The 9,901-nt window shown below is 45.7% G+C and overlaps 3 non-coding genes across 3 annotated transcripts in view; all 3 read right to left on the bottom strand.

The window, feature by feature from the left end:
- The window catches only part of LOC148165274 (large subunit ribosomal RNA), a 4,039-nt gene extending 2,231 nt beyond the window's left edge, over positions 1–1,808 (bottom strand). Inside the window, exon 1 of the ribosomal RNA XR_015771619.1 lies at positions 1–1,808. This exon is cut by the window's left edge and continues 2,231 nt beyond it. This is a non-coding gene — a ribosomal RNA (large subunit ribosomal RNA).
- A 660-nt stretch (positions 1,809–2,468) lies between these two features.
- Positions 2,469–2,625, bottom strand: LOC148165273 (5.8S ribosomal RNA). Its single transcript, XR_015771617.1, has one exon. It is a non-coding gene; the product is annotated as a 5.8S ribosomal RNA (ribosomal RNA).
- A 1,622-nt stretch (positions 2,626–4,247) lies between these two features.
- On the bottom strand, positions 4,248–6,168 carry LOC148165272 (small subunit ribosomal RNA). Its single transcript, XR_015771618.1, has one exon. It is a non-coding gene; the product is annotated as a small subunit ribosomal RNA (ribosomal RNA).
- Between the last annotated feature and the right edge of the window lie 3,733 nt (positions 6,169–9,901).

Here is a 9,901-nt window from a genome sequence, read left to right as displayed (position 1 = left end):
GAAACCCTTCTCCACGTCAGTCCTCCAGGGCCTCGCTGGAGTATTTGCTACTACCACCAAGATCTGCACCGACGGCGGCTCCAGACGGCCTCACGGCCAGTCCTTCTGCGCTCACCGCCGCGACCCTCCTACTCGTCAGGGCTTCATGGCCGGTTAATTTAATAACCTGACCGCACATGCCTCTGACGGCCGAGTATAAGCACGACGCTTCAGCGCCATCCATTTTCAGGGCTAGTAACTTCGGCAGGTGAGTTGTTACACACTCCTTGGCGGATTCCGACTTCCATGGCCACCGTCCTGATGTCTTAAGTTACCAACGCCTTTCATGGTATCCCATAAGCGTCGATTTAGGCGCTTTAACTCGGCGTTTGGTTCATCCCACAGCGCCAGTTCTGCTTACCAAAAATGGCCCACTTGGCACTCTGATTCGAGTCTCGCGGCTTCAATAGTTCGAGCAAGCCGGAGATCTCACCCATTTAAAGTTTGAGAATAGGTTGAGGCCGTTTCGACCCCAATGCCTCTAATCATTCGCTTTACCGGATGAAACTCGTATGCTATGAGCGCCAGCTATCCTGAGGGAAACTTCGGAGGGAACCAGCTACTAGATGGTTCGATTAGTCTTTCGCCCCTATACCCAGTTCCGACGATCGATTTGCACGTCAGAATCGCTACGGACCTCCATCAGGGTTTCCCCTGACTTCGTCCTGACCAGGCATAGTTCACCATCTTTCGGGTCCCAGCGTGTACGCTCTTGGTGCGCCTCTTCTCGCAATGAGAACGAGACGCCCCGGGAGTGCGGGGCGGCAGCCGTAACGACCGCCCATCCTCCCTTGGTCCGCGCAAGGCGGACCTTCACTTTCATTGCGCCTTTAGGTTTAGTTAAATCCCAATGACTCGCGCACATGCTAGACTCCTTGGTCCGTGTTTCAAGACGGGTCCTGAAAGTACCCAAAGCTATAGCGTCGCAGATCGGCGTTTCAACGAGGTCTGTCCGAGAACACCTCAGCGAACAGCCACCCGGGGACGGGACCGGCACCAGGTCCGATCACCATCACGACGGGCGCGCTTGCCGAAGGTCGGACGCTAACTGTGTAGCGGCCCCGCGCCATCTGTATACCGTCGAGCGAGCCGATCGGGAAACACCACGGGTTCATTCGGCGAACGGCGAACCGTCCGAACGAGCTCCACCGCGGGCCTTAGACCGGCACTCAACGGATCGCGACGTCCTACAGGGGGAGAAGTGCACGCGTTCGACGGCAGATCGACAAAACGAAAGGTGCAAACGACGCGTACGCCATCTGTCACACGATCGTCCAGCGCCGCCATCGAGTCACGCTGAATCTCCCCTTTCGACCTTTCGGGTTTCTCAGGTTTACCCCTGAACGGTTTCACGTACTATTGAACTCTCTCTTCAAAGTTCTTTTCAACTTTCCCTCACGGTACTTGTTCGCTATCGGTCTCGTGGTCATATTTAGCCTTAGATGGAGTTTACCACCCACTTAGGGCTGCACTCTCAAGCAACCCGACTCTGAGGAGAGATCCTCCCGTTATCGGCAGCGGTCGCTACGGGCCTGGCACCCTCTATGGGCTGTGGCCCCGTTCAAGATGGACTTGGACGCGCCGCACGATCTCGGGATGACGGATCCTCCCTAACACCACATTTCCCGGCGTCCGGTTTCGGCCGCGGGATTCGGTGCTGGGCTTCTCCCTGTTCGCTCGCCGCTACTGAGGGAATCCTAGTTAGTTTCTTTTCCTCCGCTTAGTAATATGCTTAAATTCAGCGGGTAGTCTCACCTGCTCTGAGGTCGCATATGAAAAATAAAAATTTTTCATTCGGTCATTTCGACGATCACGACACGTCTCCCATTCCTTGCTATACGTGTTCGTCATTTTTCTTTTTAAAAAATGGCTAAGTTTACAGAAACGCTTACGATCTGACGTCTGTCGCGATTTGCATTACACGTCTCGGACACGACGACCGTCTATAACGTTCTCAACCTTAAAACGCCATTTTTTTTTTTTAAATGACGACATGTTGAAGAAATAGGACGTGCTACGCCGAAAGACCAGCCAACAACTACAACAAGTAGTAGTTGGTCGCTTTCGCGTCTTAAGATGTCGCGCAAATTTACTCGCTGCACGAGAAACGCACACAAACACACACGATTCTACGACACACCACGCAAGAACATGTGCCGACGTAAACACTTTCGTATTTATGATTCGCAAGGTGGACGTCCGACGGACTTTGTAAAAAAAAATACAAAGCATACCCGTCCCGTCCTTTTTGACGAAAAAACACGCTCGAGTAAACGTCTCGGCACACGTTCGAGGCGTGCGTCGTTATATCGTGACGTAAGTGACGATCACGTACATTAATGAGTACCTATTCGACGCGTCGCAACACATCCAACACGCTCCGACGTTTTCGTCCGAAAACGAAAACCGAGCAGTCTTTGAAATTGACACGACCCTCAGCCAGGAGTGGTCCGGGAACATTATATCCGAGGACCGCAATGTGCGTTCGAAATGTCGATGTTCATGTGTCCTGCAGTTCACAAGTTGACGCGCAATTAGCTGCGTTCTTCATCGACCCACGAGCCAAGTGATCCACCGTTCAGGGTAATCTTTTTAAAATTTAAACGCTCGTTCCACAAGAACCCCGATCATGCCGATCGTCCAGCTGTCTATACACGTCTTGCAAAAATTTTTGCGTACGTGCGTACATCCGAAACGAAAATGATCTTCGTGGTTCCGAAACGTGCCACGTCTAAAATTTCGGTGTTGTGGTATGGATATTTATGATTCTCGCTCTTAATTGTCTTTCGTCCGTACTTTCTCGTCTGAAAGGGAACGCGATCGTCGGTCTCAGTTTTACGCGTACGAAAAAATTAAAAAAAATATTAACCCAAACACAAATTTGTATCCGCGCACCGAAAAAGAAGCACTTTTCTTTTTCACGCGGTCTCCGCTTTTACACGCAAAGTACGAGCATGTATGTGTGAAGATGGGACATGTTCGATACGATTTTAATTAGGAATTTGCCAATTTCCTTTTTCTCAGCAATAATTTTAATAAATAATGCTGCTTTCTCTCATAAACTACATTTTCGGTAGTTTTCCTTTATTGTGTCTTTCATTTAGTGTGCGTGTGTGTGTGTCAAGCACTTTAAAAAGTGTGACGAAGAGACGGTTTTTGATCGATCGGAATGAACACATCATTACATCATCGTACTCGTTATGAAAAAGCGAATTAGTATCCGCCGTAAGCGAAAAGAGATTTTCGCGGGCGGTCTTTGTGTTCGTGTTTCAATTTTCTTTCTATATTTTTTCGTCGCCAAACCGAAGACAGATCGTGAATTTTGACGAAAAAATTTATAGACGTGCCAGACTGAGCGTCTAACATAAAATCCTCAAGTTTACCGTTCTATATCGTGACTTAATGACGATTGACGGTGTATATAATTTTGAAATGGTGCAGTCGTACGCTCCGTAAAGAGAATTTTACCGTTTCTAACGAAATCACTTTACCACATCTACCAAAAACATTAAAAAAGCAAGGTGTGATGTGTGTGCGATCGCTCGTTTAACGGCGCTTTCAAAAAACTCTTTGAAGCGTCTAACGACGAACATCATTCACGCGAATCGTAGAATCGGGAGCGTTTCTCGCCGGTCCCGTAGCCGGGCGTAAATCATTTAAAACCCACGGTGTCGTAACCTAATTCGACACCTGCGATTTTCTTCTTTCTCGACTACTCTGCTACATCCTCTCCGTGTGTCCGAAAAAAGAGGACTTCTAACGTCTTTCGACTTTCGCGGTGGAGTTCACAACTTTCCGCGATCCGGTCGAAAAACCGAAAGCGTCCCTCCTTCTTTCCATCATTGGAAAAGATCGAGAGATAGTACAAAAAAAATCAAAAAATCTAGGTACCCGAAGAAACAGCCGTATGCCCGAGCGAATTCGGTTTTTCTCGTTCAAAAAAGGTGAAAAACTCGATCGCAAGGACCGGCGCTGCGGGCCAGCGTAACGCTATTGTTTTTCCGAATATGTACGATTCGTAGTTCAAAACGTCGTACACACGGTGTTTCAAAAAGAAACAAGCAACGGCACGACAAAAGATCGTGCCGTCGACTCCATGTCATCGACGACGGTGTTGTAAAAACATAAAGTGTACATCGACACGATCAAATGAAAATGCATAATAATAAATTATACATATGTCAAAATTCGTGTGTACGAGGACACGTTAATGATCCTTCCGCAGGTTCACCTACGGAAACCTTGTTACGACTTTTACTTCCTCTAAATGATCAAGTTTGGTCATCTTCCCAGCGACATCGACGACGTCGAAACGCCATCGCGTACCGGTCCGAAGACCTCACTAAATCATTCAATCGGTAGTAGCGACGGGCGGTGTGTACAAAGGGCAGGGACGTAATCAACGCGAGCTTATGACTCACGCTTACTGGGAATTCCTCGTTCATGGGGAACAATTGCAAGCCCCAATCCCTAGCACGAAGGAGGTTCAGCGGGTTACCCGGACCGCTCGGTCAGGGAGGACACGCTGATTCCTTCAGTGTAGCGCGCGTGCGGCCCAGAACATCTAAGGGCATCACAGACCTGTTATTGCTCAATCTCGTGCGGCTAGAAGCCGCCTGTCCCTCTAAGAAGAATTGTTTGTACGCCGACAGTAAAAACCGCGCACGACCACCGGGCGAACCCAGGATCGACGGGCCTTTGGGATGTCGAAATACGCCTATTTAGCAGGCTAGAGTCTCGTTCGTTATCGGAATTAACCAGACAAATCGCTCCACCAACTAAGAACGGCCATGCACCACCACCCACCGAATCAAGAAAGAGCTCTCAATCTGTCAATCCTTCCGGTGTCCGGGCCTGGTGAGGTTTCCCGTGTTGAGTCAAATTAAGCCGCAGGCTCCACTCCTGGTGGTGCCCTTCCGTCAATTCCTTTAAGTTTCAGCTTTGCAACCATACTTCCCCCGGAACCCAAAAGCTTTGGTTTCCCGGAAGCTGCCCGCCGAGTCATCGGAAGAACGTCGGCGGATCGCTAGCTGGCATCGTTTATGGTTAGAACTAGGGCGGTATCTGATCGCCTTCGAACCTCTAACTTTCGTTCTTGATCAATGAAAGCGTTTTTGGCAAATGCTTTCGCTTCTGTCCGTCTTGCGACGATCCAAGAATTTCACCTCTAACGTCGCAATACGAATGCCCCCATCCGTTCCTATTAATCATTACCTCGGGGTTCCGAAAACCAACAAAATAGAACCGAGGTCCTATTCCATTATTCCATGCACACAGTATTCAGGCGAAGTTTTAGCCTGCTTTAAGCACTCTAATTTGTTCAAAGTAAACGTGCCGGCCCACCTCGACACTCAATGAAGAGCACCGCGGCGGGATTGAGTTGGGCCGCCCTCTCGAGCTAAGCCCACCGGCAGGACGTCCCGCGGCACGCCAGTTGACACCGCGAACGATGAACCGGCGGCGCGGGACACAGATTCGACTACGAGCTTTTTAACCGCAACAACTTTAATATACGCTATTGGAGCTGGAATTACCGCGGCTGCTGGCACCAGACTTGCCCTCCAATTGATCCTCGTTAAAGGGTTTAGAGTGTACTCATTCCGATTACGGGGCCTCGGATGAGTCCCGTATCGTTATTTTTCGTCACTACCTCCCCGTGCCGGGAGTGGGTAATTTGCGCGCCTGCTGCCTTCCTTGGATGTGGTAGCCGTTTCTCAGGCTCCCTCTCCGGAATCGAACCCTGATTCCCCGTTACCCGTTACAACCATGGTAGGCGCAGAACCTACCATCGACAGTTGATAAGGCAGACATTTGAAAGATGCGTCGCCGGTGCGAGACCGTGCGATCAGCGTAAAGTTATTCAGAGTCACCAAGTTGTACGATGACGGAGACCGCCACCGATTGGTTTTGATCTAATAAAAGCGCTCCTTCCGTTTCCGGTTGGAGCTCTGTTTGCATGTATTAGCTCTAGAATTACCACAGTTATCCAAGTAAATGTGGGTACGATCTAAGGAACCATAACTGATTTAATGAGCCTTTCGCGGTTTCACCTTAATTTGGCTTGTACTGAGACATGCATGGCTTAATCTTTGAGACAAGCATATGACTACTGGCAGGATCAACCAGGGAACTGCGTTCTTGTTTTAAAATAAGAGAGTTTTAGTCTTTCTTTCCTTCTAGTCATATAAGCTACAATAATCGTAGAATTTCGGAAAGACACCTGCTGCTCTTATAAAAAACTGAACACTTTCCTATTATTGTTTTGAAGAAAGTGTGCGTGTCTGCGAAACGAAAACCTCGTAAGAAGAGACGTAACGCCACGCGATCTTTCTGGATGGAAAATTTTTCGACATTTTTCTCACATCATCCTTGATTGAATCTCCTGCAACAATTTTATTCTTATTCATCCGTTCTAAGTTGTCGTCGTCGTCGAAATAAATAATTTGTACACACTTCGGGGTACACGTTTGTCAAAATTCATGAAATGCAACGTAACATTTTTACTTTAATAAATTTTTACAGTGCATTCAGATCGACTAAACGAACAACGACGGATGAATTGATTTATGGATTTTTATTTGTTGCGACTCATCGGAGGAGAGAGTGAAGAAAAAATAATCCAATATCATGGTTACGGAATAATTTTCTATGACTTTTTCATCCTTGTTTGAATCTTGCAACAATTAATTTTATTCATCCGTTCTAAGTTGTCGTCGTCGTCGAAATAAATAATTTGTACACATTTCGGTACACGTTTGTCAAAATTCATGAAATGCAACGTAACATTTTACTTTAATAAATTTTTACAGTGCATTCAGATCGACTAAACGAACAACGACGGATGGATTACTTATTTTTGTTGCGACTCATCGGACGAAAAGTAGAAACATAATCCTCCATTGTAATATAGTTTTTACGGAAAATTTTTCTTTTATTTTATATCCTTGATTGAATGCTGCATTTTATCCGTCTTTTTTTCGTCAAAAACAGAGATCAATGCGATTCATCGGACGAAGAAATAATTTCCCAGTTCAAAATTTAGAGATTTTTGGGCACATCGACTTGAAATTTTATCGTAAAGAAAAAATATCGTCGTCGACAAGCAAAAGTTCAAACATTCTCCATACTCTTCGCTAGATTGAAAGCGACGGTTTATTGTGAGATTTCTCTTTAGAAATATTCACACGTTACGAGTTTATGAAATTTTATTTATTTCAAAATTCTCGCTCGGACTTTAGTGAGTTGACGCATTTGTTAATTTTTGGTCGTTCTGACACGAACACATAAAATCTTTGATTGCATTTGGACCGCTAACATAGAAACGCTCGCCGCATCCGCAATCTCGCTGTGCATGGTCAATGGCAAGATTTGTCATCCCTCAAACGATGGTGGGTCCACAGGGTACACATTCCGGCCATCGTCCCAACTACGGGTAAGTCGCGGTGTACGAGAGGTAACAAGATAATCGGACGCACATAAAATCACATTTCGATCGTACGCTTTTGTCCGCTGCTACATACCACCACTACTATCCCTATATATGCCAGCGCGGCAGCGTTCAGCTCTGAATCACTCGATGCGCGAAACGGTCGAAATCCCATAGCGCGCCGGCCGCTCGCTATGGGCGAGGGGTCGGGTAAATCGGTCTGATCGCTCGGTGCAAAAGTCCGTTTGGGTACTTAGAGACGGAATTTTAAAATTCTGATTTCGCAGATCAATTTCAAGGGTCATTAGGACTCGAATGCCGTTAACGGTGTTTTGAAAAAAATATTTTTTACGTTTTTACGGCATTTCGACCGAACACCTCAGTTCCGACTTCGGACTTAGAATAATTTTCATCAAAATTTCGAACGCCTCAGTTTCCAGAGGGTTTTAGATCCCGTTTAGTTAGGGGTTTGAAATTATCACAGCCACCCTTGTTTGGTGTTAGTTCGACCGTAACTTTTGTTCGTTTGCATTTAATTTCGATTTTTCTCGGACTTTTGGTCAATGTAAATTTATCAACCGCTACACTTCCGACTTCGGACTTAGACGAATGAGCGCCGAACGCTACAGTTTCGACTTCGGACTTAGAAAAATTTCGCTCGACCGCCACAGTTTCGAATTGGACTTAGAAAAATTTCGGTCGAACGCCTCAGTTTCGAATCGGACTTAGAAAAATTTTGGTCGACCGCTACAGTTTCGACTTCGGACTTAGAAAAATTTCGTTCGAACGCTACAGTTTCGACTTCGGACTTAGAAAAATTTCGCTCGACCGCCACAGTTCCAACATGAGACTTAGAAAAATTTTCATCAAAAATTCGATCACCTCAGTTTCGACTACGGACTTAGAAAAATTTCGGTCAACCGCCACAGTTCCTACTTCGGTCTTAGAAAAATTTTGATGAAAATTTTGAACGCCTCAGTTTCCAGAGGGTTTTAGATCCCGTTTAATTAGAAGCTTGAAATTATAAAATCTACCTTCTATCGATGTTAGTTCGACCCAAACATTTGTTCGTTTGCATTTAATTTCGATTTTTCTCGTACTTTTGGTCAATGTAAATTTGTCAACCGCTACACTTCCGACTTCGGACTTAGACGAATGAGCGCCGAACGCTACAGTTTCGACTTCGGACTTAGAAAAATTTCGTTCGAACGCTACAGTTTCGACTTCGGACTTGGAAAAATTTCGCTCGACCGCCACAGTTCCAACATGAGACTTAGAAAAATTTTTATCAAAAATTCGAACACCTCAGTTTCGACTACGGACTTAGAAAAATTTCGCTCGACCGCCACAGTTCCTATTTCGGACTTAGAAAAATTTTCATCAAAATTTCGAACGCCTCAGTTTCCAGAGGGTTTTAGATCCCGTTTAATTAGGAGCTTGAAATTATAAAATCTACCTTCTATCGATGCTAGTTCGACCCAAACATTTGTTCGTTTGGATTTAATTTCGATTTTTCTCGGACTTTTGGTCAATGTAAATTTGTCAACCGCTACACTTCCGAGTTCGGACTTAGACGAATGAGCGCCGAACGCTACAGTTTCGACTTCGGACTTAGAAAAATTTTGTTCGAACGCTACAGTTTCGAATCGGACTTAGAAAAATTTTGGTCGACCGCTACAGTTTCGACTTCGGACTTAGAAAAATTTTGTTCGAACGCTACAGTTTCGACTTCGGACTTGGAAAAATTTCGATCGAACGCCACAGTTCCGACTTTTTTTCGAAACTGTAGCGTTCAGTCAAATTGCCGTAAAAACGTAAAAAACTTTTTTTACAAAACATGGTCGACAGCATTCGAGTCCTAATAATCCTTGAAATTGATCTGCGAAATCAGAATTTTAAAATTCCGTCTCTAAGTACCCAAACGGACTTTTGCACCGAGCGATCAGACCGTTTTACTCTACCCCTCGCCCATAGCGAGCGGCCGGCGCACTATGGGATTTCGATCGTTTCACGCATCGAGCGATTCAGAGCTGATCGCTGCCGCGGCGGCATATATAGGGAGTACTGATGGTAAGTGGCAGCGATGACGGACAAGTACGCACGATGAATGGATTGACATGAAATCAAATGTGCGCGTCCGTACGATCTGTTACCTCTCGTACATCGCGACCCCGTTTAATGATATTATGCTAAATTAAAAATAAAAATACATCGATGAAATAAAAAGTGGTAAATCTCTAGAAAGACAATATACCGCTGTGAATAAAAATTTCTCGATGAATAGCGAAATGTGAATTAGTCCGCCTGTAACGTGCATTTTGCGAACGAATTAGCTAATTCACCGCTAGTTAAAAAACGTGACCACCCAGTGCTCTTATCCAAAGTCGTCTGCAAATGAGATGAAATTAATAATCTTGACTCTAATGCAGACGACAA

The sequence above is a fragment of the Gnatocerus cornutus genome, unplaced genomic scaffold (assembly GCF_029298725.1).
Source record: "Gnatocerus cornutus isolate USDA-ARS CGAHR unplaced genomic scaffold, icGnaCorn1.1 ctg00000421.1, whole genome shotgun sequence".
NCBI classification, from domain to species: Eukaryota; Metazoa; Arthropoda; class Insecta; order Coleoptera; family Tenebrionidae; genus Gnatocerus; species Gnatocerus cornutus.
Note: the sequence above shows the minus strand (reverse complement) of the source record. Positions and strands in the feature narration are given on the sequence as shown.